This window comes from Lathyrus oleraceus, chromosome 6 (genome assembly GCF_024323335.1).
Source record: "Lathyrus oleraceus cultivar Zhongwan6 chromosome 6, CAAS_Psat_ZW6_1.0, whole genome shotgun sequence".
In the NCBI taxonomy this organism is placed as follows: Eukaryota; Viridiplantae; Streptophyta; class Magnoliopsida; order Fabales; family Fabaceae; genus Lathyrus; species Lathyrus oleraceus.
Window position 1 is genome coordinate 108,606,727 of NC_066584.1, and position 20,329 is coordinate 108,627,055.

A 20,329-nucleotide genomic window follows, 5' to 3' on the forward strand; every position below is an offset into this window, starting at 1 on the left:
GTGCAGAAGTTGTTGTTGTATGTTCTAAAGCATTGGTAACACTAGATGTAGAAACCAGGTGGAACTCTACATACTTAATGTTGAATCTTTATGAAAAGTATGAACATGCATTTTACCTCATGGAACATGCTAATGTTGCATTTTTTACTAATCTTCATATTGAGTCGAAAGAATGTCCTAATCAAGCTGATTGGGAACGAGCTCGTATTTTTGTGAAGTTTTTGAAAACTTTTTATGATGCCACACTTTCTTTTTCTGGGCCATTGCATGTTATTGCTAACTCTTTTCTCAAGCAGTTGATGGCTATTCAAAAAATATTGAATAAATGGAGGCACAATATTAGTGATCCAGTATTGAAAACCATGAATGCAAATATGCAAGTATTAGGAAAGCAGTGCAATAAATCATCTTCTATTTGTTGTTATTTATCTTGATCCTCGTTATAAGCTTGGCATATTGAATTTTGTTATACTCGGATGTATTGTGTTAAAATGTCTGAGGATATGTTAAAGAAATTGAAAAATCTCATTGCTAAATTGTTTGAGCACTGTTTAGTTTTGTATCCTATTTCTCATGATGGTGGTTCTAGTGACTCGTCTTCAAACATTGCCTCTCATTCTAGAATTGAAAATGGTGAAGATGATGAAGATTGGGACAATTTGTTTAGAATTACTATGAAGAAAAAATAATGTGAAGTGCAAATAAATGATTTGGAAAGGTATTTGGAGGATGGTGTTGAAGATGATTCTCCTACATTTAACATTCCCACTTGGTGGAAAGGAAAAAAAAAAATATCATGTACTTTCCCGCTACAGATATATTGGCTATCCCAGTATCCACTGTATCTTCTGAATCCGCTTTTAGTACAGGAGGTCGTGTCCTTGATTCATTTAGTAGTTCCTTAAATCCCTCTACCATTGAAGCTTTGATTTGTACTCAAAATTGGATCAAATCTCCTAAGGTCATTGATTTAGAAAAAGAGTTGGTGGAATTGTAAAAAATTGAGTAAGGTATGAATCATTCATTTCAATTTTAAAATCTATTTAATTTTAGCATTAAATTAAATTGTTCTTATTAGTTGTTTGTGTTCACATATATAGAGTTATCTGGATTAGTTTCTATTGATGTTGGCATTACCGCGGCTGAGCTCAATACAACCGTTACTACTAGATTTTAAGGTATTTGCTAGTGTTACTTTTGTTTTCTATTATTTTCTAATAGATTTTTGGATTTTGTTGTCCCTAAACTTTCTACTTCTATTGCTTGAATCTTTTACAGTTGTTGTTGCTGAATCCTTTTATTGCTTCCATTGCTGGAACCTTTTACAGCTGCTGTTGCTGGATTTTCTATTGTTGTTAAACCTTTCACTGCTGTTGCTAAAACCTTTTACAACTGCTATTGCTGAAACCTTTTACAACTGTTGTTGCTGGATTTTCTGTTGTTGTTAAATCTTTCACTGCTGTTGTTGAAACCTTTTACAGTTGTTGTTGCTGGATCTTTTTATTATTGTTGTTGCTGAAACCTTTAACTGCTGTTGCTGAAATCTTTAACTGACGTTGTTGGATTTTCTATTGTTGCTATTGTTGACCATTTCTATTACTCTTATTGCCTTTTGAATTTTACATTTTGGTACTATTAGACCGATATTTGACCAATATATTTATGTCATTTTAAGACAAAGTTATGTTTATTTGCTTTTGAATCATATAGAATACAATTTAAATTTTTTTATGGAAATGATATTTTATGAAATCTTATGTATTATTAAGTGTTAATATATATGAATCAATTTTTATTAGATATTATTTGATAGTTTTCATAATTTAATTGTTAGAAATGTGCAAAATTATATTGAGTTGTGTTATAGGTTGGTATTTGTGAAAAGATATTGTACAAAAGATTGGAGGGATTAAAAGAGAATAAATTATATTTACAAATTTTGTTGTTTGAATGGATGAACCTATTGCCTACGTACCATCACAAAGGAGGATCAAAACCTTGTAGTTCGGGGTAAAAATCTCAAAGATTGGTGAATTGATTTGATCAAAAGCCTTAAGGTCTTTTGCTATCAAAGGGAGCAAACTCAACCTAAACCAACAATCCACCATGTGAGGAAGGCTTCAACATTCTAGTGAGGGGTTAAACCTATAATAAGCATGGAAGACTTATAATACAATCACTAAGGATGAGGTGAGATTTACATCAACCACTATGATAACTCAAACCTATGACTAATATTTATGAAAAGGTTTTAATAAGGTGGCCATTGGAACCACAAAACAATCTTGAAGTGAGTTATATTTACAAGTTAGATTTATTTACAAAGTGAAGTCAAAGTGGGATTAATGTTTATTCACAATGAGTATTTATGAAAATGGTTTTGAAAAGTCAAAGGCCTAAGGCCTAGGTTTCTAATTTAAAATAAAGTCAAAGTTTTGAAAATGATTTTTGGCTTGGTTAGAGTGGGGAGAAGAAAGAGAATGGCTATTCCTAAAGCATACAAAGATAAGAGGAGAAAGATAAAACCCTTGGAGTTCCTTTTCTTGAAGTCATAGAGATGACTCAAGATGTTTCTTTTCTTTTGGACTTAGCACACAAACAAGCAATCAATAATTGAATTCAAGCTCCTAGGATCTCCATTTGGCTTGGCTCTTAACTTGGCTACTCATGACAATGGTCCTCTTTTCACAATCTCAAGATGGGATCCCTATCACACACAAGCAAACATCAAAAAATTCACAACACAATAAAGGGAATGGACAAAGAATAAGTTTGAGGAGAAGTCCTTTGAGGTCAACTTTAAACTTTAGCATTCTAAAGGCATGAGGCCTAGTTGCTCTTCAATAAATTTAGCATTCTAAAGGCATGAGGCCTAGTTGCTCTCCAATAAATTTAGCATTCTAAAGGCATGAGGCCTAGTTGCTCTTGAACTCCTTTAAGCATAGGTAAATCCTAATTCTAAGTCCTTTCTCCTTTAGCATTTTGGTTCACATCACAACAGACACAAACAACACAAAGAGCAATGTATTTATATACAATAGTGGGCTCAAGTGAGCAAAGGAAAAACAACATAAACATAAAATATATGCTCAAGTGAGCAAAGATGAAAATCAATATGAATAATGAGCAAGAAATAAATGACATTAAAAGTAAATGGCAAGAGATTAAAAGCTCAAATTAAAGTTAGTAATTAGTAAGGTTATGTTAGCTTGTCATAAGACAATGTAGCGCTATGTTAAGCAATCGTAAGTGGACTAATGTAGTAGTCACACCTATCTGAGGCCGGTCAATAAGAATATAGGCAAAGAATACAAGTTAGAGATCATGACCATTAAGCCAAGCTCCATAAACTTGCCATGCCAAACAAAAGGGGAAGGGTCTTGTATTGACTTTTGGTTATTTGCTTGACCAAGAAGTAACCTATCTTTGACACAAAATAACTCACTTGATCATGGATCAAGTTGAGTTTGGTTTGGATCAAAGAAGGTTAAACTTCACATTTATCAAGACCAACCTCAAGACTTTAACTCATTGGCCAATGATGGAAAGAAAGGGATGAAGATGAAAGGGAGGGGAATAAGAAGACAACAACGAAATCCAATTGATCAAAGTTGAATCAATTCAACTTCAATCAACACCAAATAGAAGAGAAATGAAGACAACAAGTCAAAGAGTCAATGATATTTTTTTTGGTATTTTTTGAATTAAAATAAAATACAAAAAAAAAACAAACCAAAAGGAACCTCAAATTCAATTCAAAGCAACTTCAAAAAGTCCAATTAAATTCTCATAGGTTCAACATAGTCAAACAAGCTTTGACTAATTTTCTCACAAATTTTTGAAATCAGAAAGTAATTAAAATCAATTAAAAACAACTAAAAATAACATAATATGAATTAAAATCTCAAATAATCTCAAATCAAATAAGAAATTGTTGAGACTATTTTTCATTGATTTATCATGATCCATATATGCTATGAAAATATTTTTGGATTTTTTAAAAGTCAGAAAGTATTTAAAAATGAATTAAAAGCATTAAAAAAACAAGTAATTCATAAAAAATATCAAATGAAGTCACAAAAATAATTAAAAATCATAATATGAAACTAGATTTTTCAAGAATTTTTTTGGAATTCGTCTCATATTTTTCTGACTTCAAATGAAAATGGAAATAAACGAAAAAACCACAGCCACATGACGCGCTTCATTAATTGACGTGGCACTTGTGTATGGTACAGATCTGAGGACACACAATGCACTTGAGTCAAACGCGCTACACAAAGCATTAAATGAAGTAATTACAATGGATGATCAAGATTAGATCGTGGCAAGGTGATCCAATGGCCCTAGCGTGCACACGTGGTGGTGGTGGAAACCACCATCTTCTCCGGCGAGACAACCAATTCCGGCCACCAGTTGTAGAAAAATAAAAAATGAAAATTAAAAACAAGGCCGTAGAAATGAAGCTCGTGTGATGCAGATCATCACTGTACCAATGGATCTCCCTCACTCTTCCTACATTGAGAGAAATGTGAAGGAGAAAATCATGGTGTTCATACTGATTGCTCATGAAATGAAGAATTGAAATCACCAATGGCTTGCCTCAAGTATGAGGACTTCAGAAAACCATAGAAACACAAGCAAACTACATTGAATTAAGAGTTCTAGATCCAAAAAGTTTGAGATGATACCTCTGATTTGATGAACTTCTAGCCACGAATTCTCCAAGATCCTTGCTCCTTCTTGATCTATGAATGCAATGGAAGTGATTGGCTAAGGAATCAGGCTTTAAAACTCAGCTAATGATGCTGAATTTCAAGCTCGAAAGTAAGAAAAAAATTGAGAGATTTCTTTGGTAATGACTATGGTTTCACTTCTACAGCACTTGGGATCCCCAAAAGGTTACCAAATGAATGAGAGGAGGTGGTTATTTATAGCTGAATGCATCAGCTGATCATGCTTTGTTCATGTGCATGAAAATTTGAATTTTGATGCATGTGCCTGTGCAAGCGTGTGGAAGGCCCAATGATAAATGCAGAAGCTTGCTGAGATCAAGTGAAGGGCAGTTGGACGTGTACATTAGACTGAACAAGCTTGCAATTCAAGTTATATCATAAAATACCAAAATGCACATAAATGGAAATGAATTCGAAACTCACCAATGGTAAACCCCATGGACTAATGTGAGTAATGGTTGGAAAGCCCTTGAAATAAGGGAAAAAGTCATGTTGGGAAAAAATCATTTGGTATGTGCAAATTGATGAAAACTGGATGGGAAAAGCCAAGTACAAAACATGTTCAAATCACTTTGAAAAATTTCACCAAAAGCAAGCTTAATAAAACCCCTCTGTTTTCTTGATTCAAGCTTCAAATGAAAACATCTCCAACATAAAAGTTGTAGATCTTTTCAAGATGGTCAATCTGGACTCAAAGTTTGCATCATTTGGATTTTCCATGATAAAGTTATGAGAATTTGAAGTTGGGTACTTTTTCAAATTCAATGAATTAGGTCCAAGATGACCTATAATCATTTGCATTATCACATGTATTTATTTTAGGATTATGAAATTTTGTCCAACATAACATATGAATTAGACATCTCAATATTTCCAATTAATTTGGTATCAACTCAAAATCATAAAAATTAAGGAAGTTATGCCCTTGGTAAGTTGACCCAAAATTAGGGTTTCATGCAAAATAACCTATAATGTTTTGAAATGAATGATGATTTTCCAAGTTTCAAATGGATTTTTGGTGAACATTAACGTTGTTCATATAGTTCTTAAGAACATTTTTTCTCTTGGGGTCATATTCATTTGACAAATATATCAAAAGTTTTATCTCAGTGTTCCTCAGTTTAGTCAAATGACTTGACTGGTCAACTTTTCAAGGCCAAACATCCAATCTTGATTAATAAATGATTGAGGATACTAAAATAGGCTCAAATATGCATAAAGTGATGAATGAAAGAACTTCCCTTGATTAAATTTTATCAAAGGTTGAGATTGCTTCATGGGCAAGGCACATTCAAAGCGTAGTGAAATTAGGGTTTCCTTGGGGAACAATCTTCAAGTCCTTTGGGTTATCTTGATCAAATTGACAAATTGAGATACTTGGGAGACATATATGATGATTAGGAACTTTGTGGACCATTTCCATGCTTTTTCTCATCTTCATCTGGCCATTGCATTGGGCTTAGGAGCCTCCTAGGAGCATTGTGGAGCACATGATCACTTGAGCTTCAAAACAAAAAGAGTTAGTGACATATTTTTGTGCTTTTGGTTAGTAATCAAATAAGAAAAGAAATAATATACAATACAAGCATGCTTGGTGATCTCAAAACACTCAAACAAGTCCCAACCCTGGGGTTAAGGAGCCAAACATGCTATGATCCTCGAGGTAATGCACTTGTGCAATAACATGATGCCATGAGGGATCTTAGGGTCAAAATTAGGGTCTTACACCATTCGTGTTCACTCATACTTTATTTTATCAGTATCAAACTGTTTTTCAAATAAAATCAAAAGAGAATGATCCAATTGAAAATACGCAAGATCGTTTCCTGTATGCTTTTGAATGAAGACTGTGTTGATTATGTAAGGCATTGTTCAATCCCTAAACACCTGAGATATAAGGAAGTTAATACCTAGTCAACCCCTTTGGGCCTTGAAGTAGGAGTTTCTTTCCTTATATATACAAACCCTCATGTTAAACCAGGGGCAGGGTAGTATTCAATCTAGTTTAGACTTGTGTTCAAATTTCAGAAGGAGAGTATCTCATCAAGTGATCAATCATATCATATCACTCTCAAGAGGATGGAATCACAAATTCAAATGGTTATTCCTTACCAACAAAAGGAGTGAGATAGTCACAAATCTTGCAACAAATCGAGAAAGCAGTGTCTCAGGATTTGCTCCAATACAAAAAAAACGAAATGAAATAAAAAATCAATGGCAATTGAAAAGCCCGTTATGTCGAAAACTTGAAAACAAGATTGACTTAGGAAAAAATTAGGGCATCCTGGTGCGCTGCAGACCCAAAGGACCAGCCCAGGCAAAAACAAGGGTAAACAAAATAATCAGAGGATCAACATCAAAATCCTCAGCAAGAGCAAATCTCTGTGGCTGCAAATCAAAACAGAAGGTGAGTGGCTATCGCTCTAAACTCTCATAGGGTTCCTCATCCATCATTGCTGATATTCGAAATCCTTTTTAGAAAGATGAACACTTGTTTTAAGATAACTGAACTTAGGACTGGAGAACATCGCGAATAATGGGCGGGTTAGATTAGGTCTTGAGGCGTATATCCTTTCCTTCTAAGAACCCTGAACCAAACCATATTACAACCCTTAAAAGACCTAATTGAAGCATGGTTTATTTCAAAAGCATACTATGGTAAGATCACATTAAGCTGACTCCTAAAGATTTGCTTGTCATTTGTATTGATACTGATGTGGCCTTCTAAACAGTGATTCGTTCACTAGATGTCATAGTCTTAGTGAGCATGCTTGAGTTTTCAAAACTTGCATAAACATAACATTACAATTATCATTCTTAAAATGGGCACTTTACATTTGAGCAGTCATTTGACATCAAGGAAGTTTATAATGGGAAAGTTAATCAAATTCCTGATATCCCATAGTGCAGATCTCTCAAAGAAGATAGCCGATCTGGGGAAACCAGTCGAGATTCCACAAATCTCTCTAAATCAGCCAGACAGGGGAAAAATATCACTTCAAGGCCCATATTGGGGCAGACCACCTCGAGTGCATGAGAAGTCAATTACTCCCAAGATGGTTAATTAAGAGAACATAATTTCAAGACACTAGGGTAGGACGGTTTGAGATATTCATATGATGAGACTACTCCATAACTTGTAACTAGGGCAGTCTGTGCAAATATTTAGTATACAAGGACAGAAGCAAGCTCTCTCCATGTTTCAGATCAAGGCCAGAGGTGTAACAACAATTTCCAACTCGAAGTAGGTGTCGGAGAATCACATCTGAATGACCTTATCCTAGCCCAAAATTCCCACCACCCTCTATATGAGCATCCAGCTTAACCATTGCATGAATCATCATCATATATTAACCGTGCATATCATTCATCTAGCATAGCATGAAGTCGTGTGTGCAAATCAGAAGAATCAAAGCCCATTATTTTATTCGCATCTTTAAACTCCAAACTTGCCTAGTACCTTTTATAACCAGCTTGTTTGACACTTCTCCCAAAATCCAACTTACTTGGAACCTTTTAAAATCCATTTCGCTTGTTATCTTTTTCCAACCTTTAGGGTTGATGATCCTTGTTCCAACCTTTAGGGTTGAGGAACCTTTTTTCAACCTTATGGATTGATAAGTCTTTTTTCGACCTTTACGGTTGATGACCCTTGTTTCCGACCCTCACGTTTGTTGAATCCTTTTTCCAACCTTCGTGGTTGATGAACCTTTTTCAATCTATGTGATTGATAAACCTTTTTCCAACCTGTACTGTTTATGACATTTCCTTTTTTCAAACCTCTGTGTTTGATTTTGTTTCCAGTTGTTGAACTGACGATTCATTTTTTTGAAATCCCTTGATTGAAAGGGTATTTTGAGAACTTATGGGCTCCCTGACTAGTATAAACAACCTCGTGACAAAATGATACAATTCAGAATGCATGCCATGACCTCCATTTATCATTAATATTCCCACTATACATCAATAATATCCGGCAGACAAACCTGTAAAAGTCAAACTGTCGCCACTACATACATATGACAGTCCTCAACAGGAAAATTTTGGATTCTTTAGTATTTAACCTACTCATACCTTGAATACCCGAAAATCTCTCGCAATTCGTCCATTCAGGTCTAAGCAGATTAAATAGGGGCAGCTGTCGTACCCCAAAATTTGCCCTCCCCTTTTCTTCACATCTCTGACTAACCATCTAACTAGGGTTCAATCGCATACATTAACAAATCATGCATAAGCATCATTCATCACCATGGATTTTAAGTGTTTGGCTTGCAGGGCTTTGGTTTGTTCATGCAATAACTGGAAATGCTTGGTTTGGACTTGCCCCGAAACACCGAGGCCTCCAAAACCCTAATCTCAAGTGATATCAGTGTGTCACACTCAGCATCGGGTACTTGGTCTGTCCATTTTGTCCCATTTGAAGCTCGAGTCTATTGGTCATAACTTCCATCCACTTTCATTCATTCACTTGATCACTGTCATGCCACTATGCTTGGTCCATAGGTTCCCGTACCTCGCTTCCATGTGTCGGTTATAGATCTTGAGTTTGGGTTCATGGTCGTATTCATGTATTGAGTCAAGTTATTTTCATTCAATTGGCCATTTCCTTTCATTTCCATCCCTGTGAGTCAACTCATGACTCGGCGCAAAACACCCGGGTCCAAACAGGCTGACCCACCAGTCGACTCAATTCTGGGAAACTTGAGTGAGTCGACTCACTCACTCTTTGCGTTGACTCATGCTCCTTCTTTCTTTGAACCATGCTCCCTCGGGTTGGAACAGGTCGACCTACCGGTCGACTCAATTCTGGGAATTCCTGATTGAGTCGACTCACCCGTCCCTTGCGTCAACTCAATTCCAATTTTCATTTCAATCATTTCATCCCGGTCCGGACAGGTCGACCCACCGGTCGACTCAACCCTGGGAAAATCACTGTTTGAGTCGACTCGTTCCATGTTTGAGTCAACTCATAGCTTATTTTGCAGGATTTTTGCACTATTAATGTGAGAAGGGAACTTTTGGGGTTGAAGCATGATCCTTCATCATTGAAGCTAGCTATGGCTTTCCATCCAAGACAAGTGTGCACACCTGCATGAACACCGGGAGAGCTGTGGGCACTCGACGACACTCCGAGGTTCAGTACTTCATCAAACTTCAACCAAACACATTGTGAACACATCAAACTTGCAGCACAACAAGTGCAGTAAAATCCACAAACCCTTCAACTTGCACAATCATAACCAAGACCAAAATCGCATAACACAACTACTCTAAACCTACAGTTGCAAGTCATGATGGTTATATCTTGTGCCTTAGCCAACATCAAAGCTCATCTCATCCAAATTGTCACCTGCAATAGCCAGTCATAAAACATCACTTAAGCACATTTCCACTAAGTTAACTAATTAACTAACTTCCAACTCAGTGAGTTAACTACCTACACTCATTGAGTTCATCCCAACTAAGTCCAAACCTCATTTAACTAAATTCAAGCCTAACTCCAAGCCTCATTGATCCCAAGCCTAATCACTATAAATTCTCATCTTCACCATCATTTCAGGGCCTTACCACTTTTTCTGCAAACTGTTGGAGAATTGCCATCCAAGGCGCAGCGGAATTTAAAAATTTCTCCATTTAGTGATCCTTACGAATAGGCATGATCAGTGATAGAATCGTTACCTCTTGTGGCGATTCAAACCTTTGGTGCAGATCCCTGATAATGATCAAAACATTTGATACAGATCCACGGGGCGATCACGAACGTTGAACGATGACAACGTCTCTACTCATTCCACACAAACGGTTCCTTCAATCGCAGTGCTAGCTGTTATGAATGAAGGCTTTGAGTGAGAGAGAGATACGAAATTCCAACTCTTCAGTTGTGTTGTCTGTCTTAGTGAGTGACAATGCCTTTACCCAAGGGGTTCTATTTATAGAACCACTTGTGTGGGCTTCAAGCCAAAAAGCCCACTTAAGTGCATTTTGGCCCATATCTCATAAAATGCCAAAATCACTTAAGTATTTGGTACCTTACCATATTTCGTATTCTACTTAAGTGCACCGTACCTTACGATGTTCCTTAATTATTCTATCTCTCATCAATCCGTCCTTTGTGTGTGACCCTATAGGTTTTCGCGGCGTTGGCAATTATATTAAATCACGCATTTAACATAATAAACAGTGAGCGGTATCTAGCAACACATCACTGCTACCCAAGTCACGAAAATGTCATGTGATCTGACAAAACCTCCTGTGATAATAATTATGTGTATAATTACCCCTTTGCCCTTATGTCTATATTGAACACAAGGTATAGACCGTGTCACCCTTGTCCAGTTCAATATTGGGCCCATAGACATTTATCCTATTACGCAGGATTGGCAAATTCCATCTAGGACACTCATGTCCCTCAGAATGCTTCGTGGAGTAATCATCAACTGTCTTTATGGTCATCCAATTACGGATAACGTTGGATCAGTAATAAAGCACTCAACTCTACATCTAGGATCCATAGTGGTTTCAGGTTGAAGAGTGGTATACACTATTATCACCATGAGAATAACTTATGACACTTTGCATAACTTTCTATATAGTATTCTCATAGCGGGTCAATCCGGTATAAATATTACTCCTAATATTCATACCTATGTTTAAGACTTGATAACTCTTTATCCATGATCCATGAGATGTGATCATCAGTCTACAAACATAATAGTCTTAATGCTTTAATGTTATCCCACTTCACACTAAAGCTCGACTACGGATACTTTAAGAATAGTGCCCTTATGTTTAATGTGTTCTCATGATTAAGTCACACTTAATACATTAAACGGACTATCTATTCTAGGGACTTTATTAATCAACCATAATAAAGAAAATGCCTTTTAAATAATTCGATACAAGTACCAAAAGTATTGTCCTCTAGGGCTTACACCAACTAACTCCCACTAGCACTAGAGCCAATCAGGCATACCCCGTATGCCCATTGATCTAGTATGGCTATCATGCTTCTGCTGCGCAAGAGGCTTTGTCAGTGGGTCAACTATATTGTCAAGTGTAGGTACTTTACATATTTTCGCACAACGCCTAAGTATGTGTTTGGATCGTTGGTAAGATCTAGGCTCCTTAGCTTGTGCGATAACACCGTTGTTATCATAATAGAGACCAATGGGATCCACAATGCTAGGGACTATGCCAAGTTTATTGATCCAAACAGCTTCCTTTGCTGCACTTAAGGCAGCAATATACTCGGCCTCAGTTGTAGAATCAGCAACTGCATCTTGCGTTGAACTTTTCAAGCTCACAGTGCCACCATTTAAGCAAAACACATAACCAGATTGGAATCATTCATATTAAAGTGTCTCAGCACTTTGTCTATGTATGTACTCTGACTTAGGCCAAGCAGTTTTGTGATCTATCTCTATAGATTCTGATTCCTAATATATAGGCTGCTTCACCTAGGTCCTTCATAGAAAAGCATTTCCCCAACCAAGACTTTACTTGTTGCAGGGTAAGGATATCGATTCCAATGAGTAATATGTCACCTACATATAATACCAGGAATACGATCATGCTCCCACTAACCTTCTTGTAGACACAAGGCTCATATTCGTTCTTGATGAATCCATACAGTTTAACTGTTTCATCAAAACGAAGATTCCATGAGTAGGTCACAGGCTCATCTTGATCCATGAGTAATACATCACCTAGATCAGATATCCATATATCTCAGGTAGGCGACGTATCCTGCCTGACCTACGCTGGTCTTGTTCTACTTGAGCAGGTTGCTCTTACACAACTACTTGTGTTTCCTGCTCTAATTCCTCCATAGGTGTATCGATACTTTGTGATTCTTGAATTTCTTCAAGTTCTATTTTCCTCCCACTGATTCCTTTGGAAATAAATTCCCTTTCTAGGAAAACTCAAGTTCGAGCGACAAACACTTTGCCCTCAGAAGGATTGTAGAAATAATATCCTCTTGTTTCTTTAGGATACCCCACAAATAAGCATTTGTCAGATTTGGGCTCAAGCTTAGTTGAAATTTGTCGTTTCACATAAACTTCGCAACCCCAAATCTTCATGTAAGACATATGTGGTCTCTTACCACTCCATATCTCATATGGTGTCTTTTCAACCTTTTGGATGGAACACGGTTAAGTGTGTAAGCTGATGTCAATGGTGTATGTCCTCAAAAGGAGTTTGGAAGATTGGTGTGACTCATCATGAATCGGACCATGTCCAACAGGGTTCGATTTCTTCTCTCAGATACACCCTTCCATTGGGATGTTCCAGGAGGAGTAAGTTGGGATAGGATCCCACACTCTTTCAGATGGTTATCAAACTCTAGGATTAAATACTCATCACTTCGATCTGATCGAAGAGTTTTAATATTCTTACCTAGTTGGTTTTAACTCGTTAGGTTTCACCCTTTTATATTAATGTTATTAATAGGCATTTCAAGATCAAGGACATATAGTCTGTTGTTCATTTGTGCAGTAGCATAGAATATATCATTCAAATAAATTGAGCAACAATTGTTCTTTATTATAAATGAAAAACCAAACTTGTCCAAACAAGCAATGGAAATAATATTTCTGCTAATTGCAGGTACATAATAACAGTTCTCTAACTGAATTATTAAACCACTAGGTAAAGTTAATACAAAAGTTCCTACGGCTAAAGCAGCAACCTTTGCTCCATAGCCAATTTGTAGGTCCACTTTACCTTTTGCCAAATCTCTACTCCTTTTTAGTTCCTGCACATTTGTACAAATGTGAGAACTGCATCCAGTATCTAATACCCATGATGCAGAAGTAGATAAATTAATAACAAAAATACCTGAAGTTGAAGTCTCTACTCCATTCTTCTTATCTTCCAGGTACTTTGGGCAGTTCCTCTTCCAGTGTTCGGTCTTACCGCAATGGAAGCAGATGCCTTCTTTTACTATGCCTCCACTAGGCTTCAAAGCAGCAGTGGGTCTGGGATTGGAAACTTCCTTGCCCTTCCCCTTATCACTCTGCTTAGTGGGCCTTTTGTTCTGTCTCTTTCCATTTCCGATCATCAGAATGGACTTCCCTTTTGACTTCAGATTCTGCTCGGCAGTTCTTAACATGGCGAGCAGTTCAGGAAGAGATTTGTCCATATCAATCATATTGAAATTTAGGACAAATTGACTGAAACTATCTGGCAACGATTGCAAGATCAAATCAGTTGCAAGTTCCTTTTCGAGGGGAAAACCCAATCTCTCAAGGTTTTCCACATACCCAGTCATCTTGAGTACATGGGGACCTACAGGGGCTCCCTCAGCTAACATGCTTTGAAAAAGGGCTTTTGAAACTTCAAACCTCTCATGCCTTGCTTGCTCTTGATAGAGCAACTTCAGGTGTTCGATCATATAGAACGCTGACATGTTCTCATGTTGCTTTTGCAATTCTGAGTTCATGGTAGCCAGCATGAGACAAGCAGTTTCATTGGCATCATCGACATGCTTCTTATAAGCATCTCTTTCTGCCTTAGGTGCAGAACTAGGAGGTTCCTCTTCAGGAACAGGTGTCTCCAAGACATACAGCTTTTTATCATGTTTGAGGACAATCCTCAGGTTTTGGTGCCAATCCAGAAAATTTGTCCCAGACAATTTTTCCTTATCAAGGATTGATCGTAGGATGTTGTTAGAGGTGTTTGCTGTCATGGTAATCTACATAAGGATTAATGAAAATATAAGTATCATTGACATATTCAATTAGGCCTTTAATTAAATATGCTCCCACTATTTTACTCAAAACAAATGACCCTCATCATCTGATTCGGAAAATCCCGTTGGAAGATTTTCTAGTGGGTCGAGATCCATATTTCACTTCGTTCTAAGTCCGCGTAGGCGGATTACACAAAACTAGGTTATTTAGGTAGGAACTCCTTCCAATTGTATCTCATACAACTCTCGAAAATTTCAATTGGGTGAATAACTCCTTATTCCAATCCATCATATGGATTATTCCCAACTCTTGCTTCTAAACATATATATAATCTTATTATAATTTGTTTAGTTAAGTTTGACCCATTATTTTAACAGTTGGATATTACAATTATCTCATCGCACCTTACTAATATATAGATCATGCACCTCGCGTAGGCGAAACCTACATTATCCATTACTAGTCTTGATGAGTGTTAAAACTTGGAAAGCATAAACTTAATATTTAATTTGAGGGAATTGCAATTATACTAATCTCACCGGCTTGTTTATCATATAAACCGTCTCTCACATGCATCAACATACATTCACATGCATCAACATACATACATACATAATGAAATAGTTATGGCCCCTAGCGCAATTGTTCTCCCAAGCCAATGAGAGAACCTAAGCTAACCTACAACGATCTAAGCTTCTCCAAGCAAGATCTTCAAGGTTGTCCTCCTTTGGCACTGACTTCTTTGCTTTCTTCATATCATTACATTACAAAACAAACTCGTTTTACATACGAGGGAGTGAGATGAGAAAAGAAGTTACATTTGGGAGACTAAGAGAGAGGCATGACACGCAGGTCGTATTTTAAAATCCAAAGCAGAATAAAGGAAAACTAAGGCCATAACCGATCATACTATGCAGAGTTAGTCGGGGGTTCGCTGCCCGTTCAGCGGACAGGGGTCAAGGGGGCAGCGCCCCTTGCGGGGTCGAAGGGGCAGCGCCCCTGCTCGAAAATTTTAATGAACAATTCATTTAAAATTGACGTCGTTTTTCGTATCAACACTTGATACTTCAAAGCACTTTTTCTAGTCGAACGGGTGAATTTTTCCTTGCGTTAACCGGTTAACCATATGCGTTAACCGGTTAACACTGTTTGAAAAACTCAGAAAATTGAATTTCGTCTTGCATTAACCGGTTAACCAAAAGTGTTAACCGTTTAACACTGTTTGAAAATCTCAAAAATTTTATTTCGCATTCCGTTAACCGGTTAACTATACGTGTTAACCGGTTAACACTGTTCCAAAAAGTGTTTAGGAAGCACAAGTCTTGTGCGTTCAAACCCCAATCGCATAACTCTCTGACAACACAACCCTTGTGTCGTCACTAACCCTGATGCACCAATTTCAGACCGTCAAACACATCTCGATTGTTAATTCAGTATGATTGATCAACACGTCATTACTTCACCATACTAATGTCGGATCAAGAAGCAAATGACCATTGATCGCTCAAAGAAAAACAATCATCGAGGGTTTGAATGAACGAAACGAGAACACTATATCATATATAATGTATTTTGCATCAGGATTACATATATCACATATATGTAACTTGATCGATCTCAATTTAACCTTTGATTCATTCTGTCTTTAATCATATTATTACAGAACAAAAACAGATATCAGATTCATGGTTTCGTAAGTGGCTCTGATACCACTGTTGGAGAATTGCCATCCAAGGCGCATCGAAATTTAAAAATTTCTCCATTTAGTGATCCTTACGAATGGGCATGATCAGTGATAGAATCGTTACCTCTTGTGGTGATTCAAACCTTTGGTGCAGATCCCTGATAATGATCAAAACCTTTGATACAGATCAACGGGGCGATCGCGAACATTGAACGATGACAACGTCTCTACTCAGTCCACACGAACGGATTCCTTCAATCGCAGTGCTAGCTTTTATGAATGAAGGCTTTGAGTGAGAGAGAGATACAAAATTCTAACTCTTCAGTTGTGTTGTCTGTCTCAGTGAGTGACAATGCTTCTACCCAAGGGGTTCTATTTATAGAACCACTTGTGTGGGCTACAAGCCAAAAAGCCCACTTAAGTGCATTTTGGCCCATATCTCATAAAATGCCAAAATCACTTAAGTATTTGGTACCTTACCATATTTCGTATTCTACTTAAGTGCACCGTACCTTACGATGTTCCTTAATTATTCTATCTCTCATCAATCCGTCCTTTGTGTGTGACCATATAGGTTTTCGCGGCGTTGGCAATTATATTAAATCACGCATTTAACATAATAAACAGTGAGCGGTATCTAACAACACATCACTGCTACCCAAGTCACGAAAATGTCATGTGATCTGACAAAACCTCCTGTGATAATAATTATGTGTATAATTACCCCTTTGCCCTTATGTCTATATTGAACACAAGGTATAGACCGTGTCACCCTTGTCCAGTTCAATATTGGGCCCATAGACATTTATCCTGTTACGCAGGATTGGCAAATTCCATATAGGACACTCATGTCCCTCAGCATGCTTCGTGGAGTACTCATCAACTGTCTTTATGGTCATCCAGTTACGGATAACGTTGGATCAATAATAAAGCACTCAACTCTACATCTAGGATCCATAGTGGTTTCAGGTCGAAGAGTGGTATACACTATTATCACCATGAGAATAACTTATGACACTTTGCATAACTTTCTATAGAGTATTCTCATAGCGGGTCAATCCGGTATAAATATTACTCCTAATATTCATACCTATGTTTAAGACGTGATAACTCTTTATCCATGATCCATGAGATGTGATCATCAGTCTACAAACATAATAGTCTTAATGCTTTAATGTTATCCCACTTCACACTAAAGCTCGACTATGGATACTTTAAGAATAGTGCCCTTATGTTTAATGTGTTCTCATGATTAAGTCACACTTAATACATTAAACGGACTATCTATTCTAGGGACTTTATTAATCAACCATAATAAAGAAAATGCCTTTTAAATAATTCGATACAAGTACCAAAAGTATTGGCCTCTAGGGCTTACACCAACACAAACATCACCTTCAACTTTTCTCACTTCATCTTCTCCATTTCTTCACCCTACACCAAAGCTCAAACCACCATTAGAGCAAGTTTCACATTGAATTTTTTTATCAATTGAGCTAAAACCTCTTGCATTCAACAATCATCCCTACATTCACATGATCAACATCAATAACAACAGTTCAATTCAGAAATTTTTAGAGTTGATTCTTGAAGAGGAGGAATTCTTAGTAGAAGGAGAAAATTAAAGGTTCAAAGTAGCATATCTCTGGGTTTCTCTTCTTCATCTTCATCACTTTGAAGTTGCAACAAATTCCAAGATAATCCTTCATCTTGTAAGTTGGTGAATGTTCATCTTTCATATGTGCTTGTTTGCTAAATTTCTATACCACATTGTGACTTGTGTAGTAGAGAATCAAAACCCTAAAGTTTGATGGTTTGATTCTCCTCCACCTCCATTTCATTGCAGATTTTTGTACTTAGGGTTCTTGACCTTATTGGCTCAATTTCCAGAATTAATTAATTTGTGGTTAGAATGATTGAGGGATTAAGACAGAAGAGGTTGAGAGGAGTAAGAAAATGGTGCTTTTTCTTGATTTCGGCCGGCTCCGCCGGCTCTGGCGCGGTGGTGCCGGAGCTTCGGTGGTGTTTCTATCTTGACATCAAAATTGGAAGATGATGTGTAATGGTGAGAGAGTGAGTGCTGATTTTTCCACATTTCTCTTTGCAATTTCTTCTTTCTACACCCCCTGGTGCTGAATTATGCATTCTTTATTCAGGGTCTGCATCCCTTGGCCCAACATGTTAATTACTATTTCAATTACCTTCAAATCTAATTTTTCCATGTGTTGGTAATTTCATTAGTTGTCTTGCTAACACATTAATTAGGACTAATTAGGCTTTGGACTTTAATTATAATTAATTGGAGTTTTGTATAGTTTTCTAATTAGATTTTGATTAAGTTTGTGTTCATAATCGAATACTTTTTGTCAAAAGACCATTTTACCCCTTTCCGCGAGATTTTGGACATTTCACCCATATAATCACATGCTCCCTTAGGAATAGAATTTGACTTAGAATTTTAATCCAAAAGTCTGAAGTATAACATGCTCCCTTAGGATTGCTAACATAGAATTTGCAATTAACCATGACATGATCCCTTAGGAGTGGCTTGTAATCAATTCTAACCATTAGATTAGGTTTTAATCAAGAATTCATAAATCATTTCAAACCCATTGATTTGAATTGATCAAAAGCAATTTTGATCAATTAAATCCTTTGAACTTGTATAATCCCACAATCTAAATTGAGTGACCAAAAGATCCTTGGTCACTTAATAAGACTTTTCTTCTAAGTTGTGGAACTCGAAGCCTCAAGTCAAGATCTTCAATCAAGGCATCCTCAGTCACCCCAAGCAGCGGATTATACAATATAAATCAAAGGTCAACACTTGGTTAACACGATTCAAGTTGTACTAAACGAGCCTTGAGTAGTAAGGAATGATGAGATGAAGTCTCTCCTATCCTCGTCTAGAGCGACTTTGCGTATGGGGCGTATGTCTCAAATATTCAAAGTGTTCGCCCATATTCATAGACTTTAGTGCAATACGAATCGATTAAACTACCAAGTCTTCTTCATACAAGGTCAACATCAATACCGGGATCAACAACGAAGATTCTTCGCCAGCAACTTGTCAGTCAAAAGAAGTATCATGCACTTCAAGTCTTTAGTAATAGGGAATGACGAGACAATGTCTCTCATATCCTCGTCTAGAGAGACTTTGCGTACGGGGCGTATGCCCCAAATATTCAAAGTGTTAGCCCTTATTCCTATACTCTCATGCGATTCTTATCAATCGATTGTCAAGTCTCTCAATTCATCTCTCCATTCTAATCATTTCTAATCATTCAATCATTCTTTTGCCTTCGATCATCCTTGCTTTCAATCCTAGTGGGATGAACTATGAAAGCCCTGATTTCCTTATTGCACTATAAGGATACGTAGGCAGGAGAATCCAGATTCTTCACGAGCTACCCTATTTATTCATAAATCATTCTTCATTCATCAATCAATACCATCTTTTTGAGATTAAATATCACTTTTCCTTGGTTCCCATGTTCATCCTTTTAGGACGCCTAATGAATAGTCCACCTTGTGAACCAAGAGATGTTTGAATTATCCCCAAACATTATAATTTATTGTGACAGGAGTGGGTATGCTTAGTTTCCTCCACATCCTAATCAATACCTCTTTCGCTCTTCGATTCAAAGTTTCTTCCTTCATGGATCCAAGATATTATTCTCCTTTGATCTCGAATTATTTGTTCCCCCAACAAGTGATATATTCTTCCTTGCACCCTACAATACTTTCTTATGGGTCTCATATCCATCCTTTTAGGACGCCTAATTCATAGTCCGCCTTGTGAACCAAGACTTGTTTGTGTTATGCAATCAAACACTTAATTCAATCTTTTTTCGGTTGTTCCACCAGTGTTGTAAGCCCTCACTTGTGGGTTCGTACCAGTTTTGCTCTTGGGCTCAAAGCCAGTTATTTTTGTGAGTTCCCTCGATACCGTTTTGTTAGTGCAAGTTATATTTTTCATCACTCGCAATCTCTTTCTTTGTTCTCGTAGTTCCTAACTACGATTGCTCTGATTTTCTCATTGCACGATGAGAATACGTAGGCACGAGGATGCGAATCCTTGGAAAGCATACTTCCAATTATTCCTCCTTCCGCCTTAGGGAACCATTCATATCTTTCATGATTCATTATCTACCTTCGATCATAAACCGTTCACCTAGTGACATATTATTCCTTTGACATCGAAATACACTTTCTTT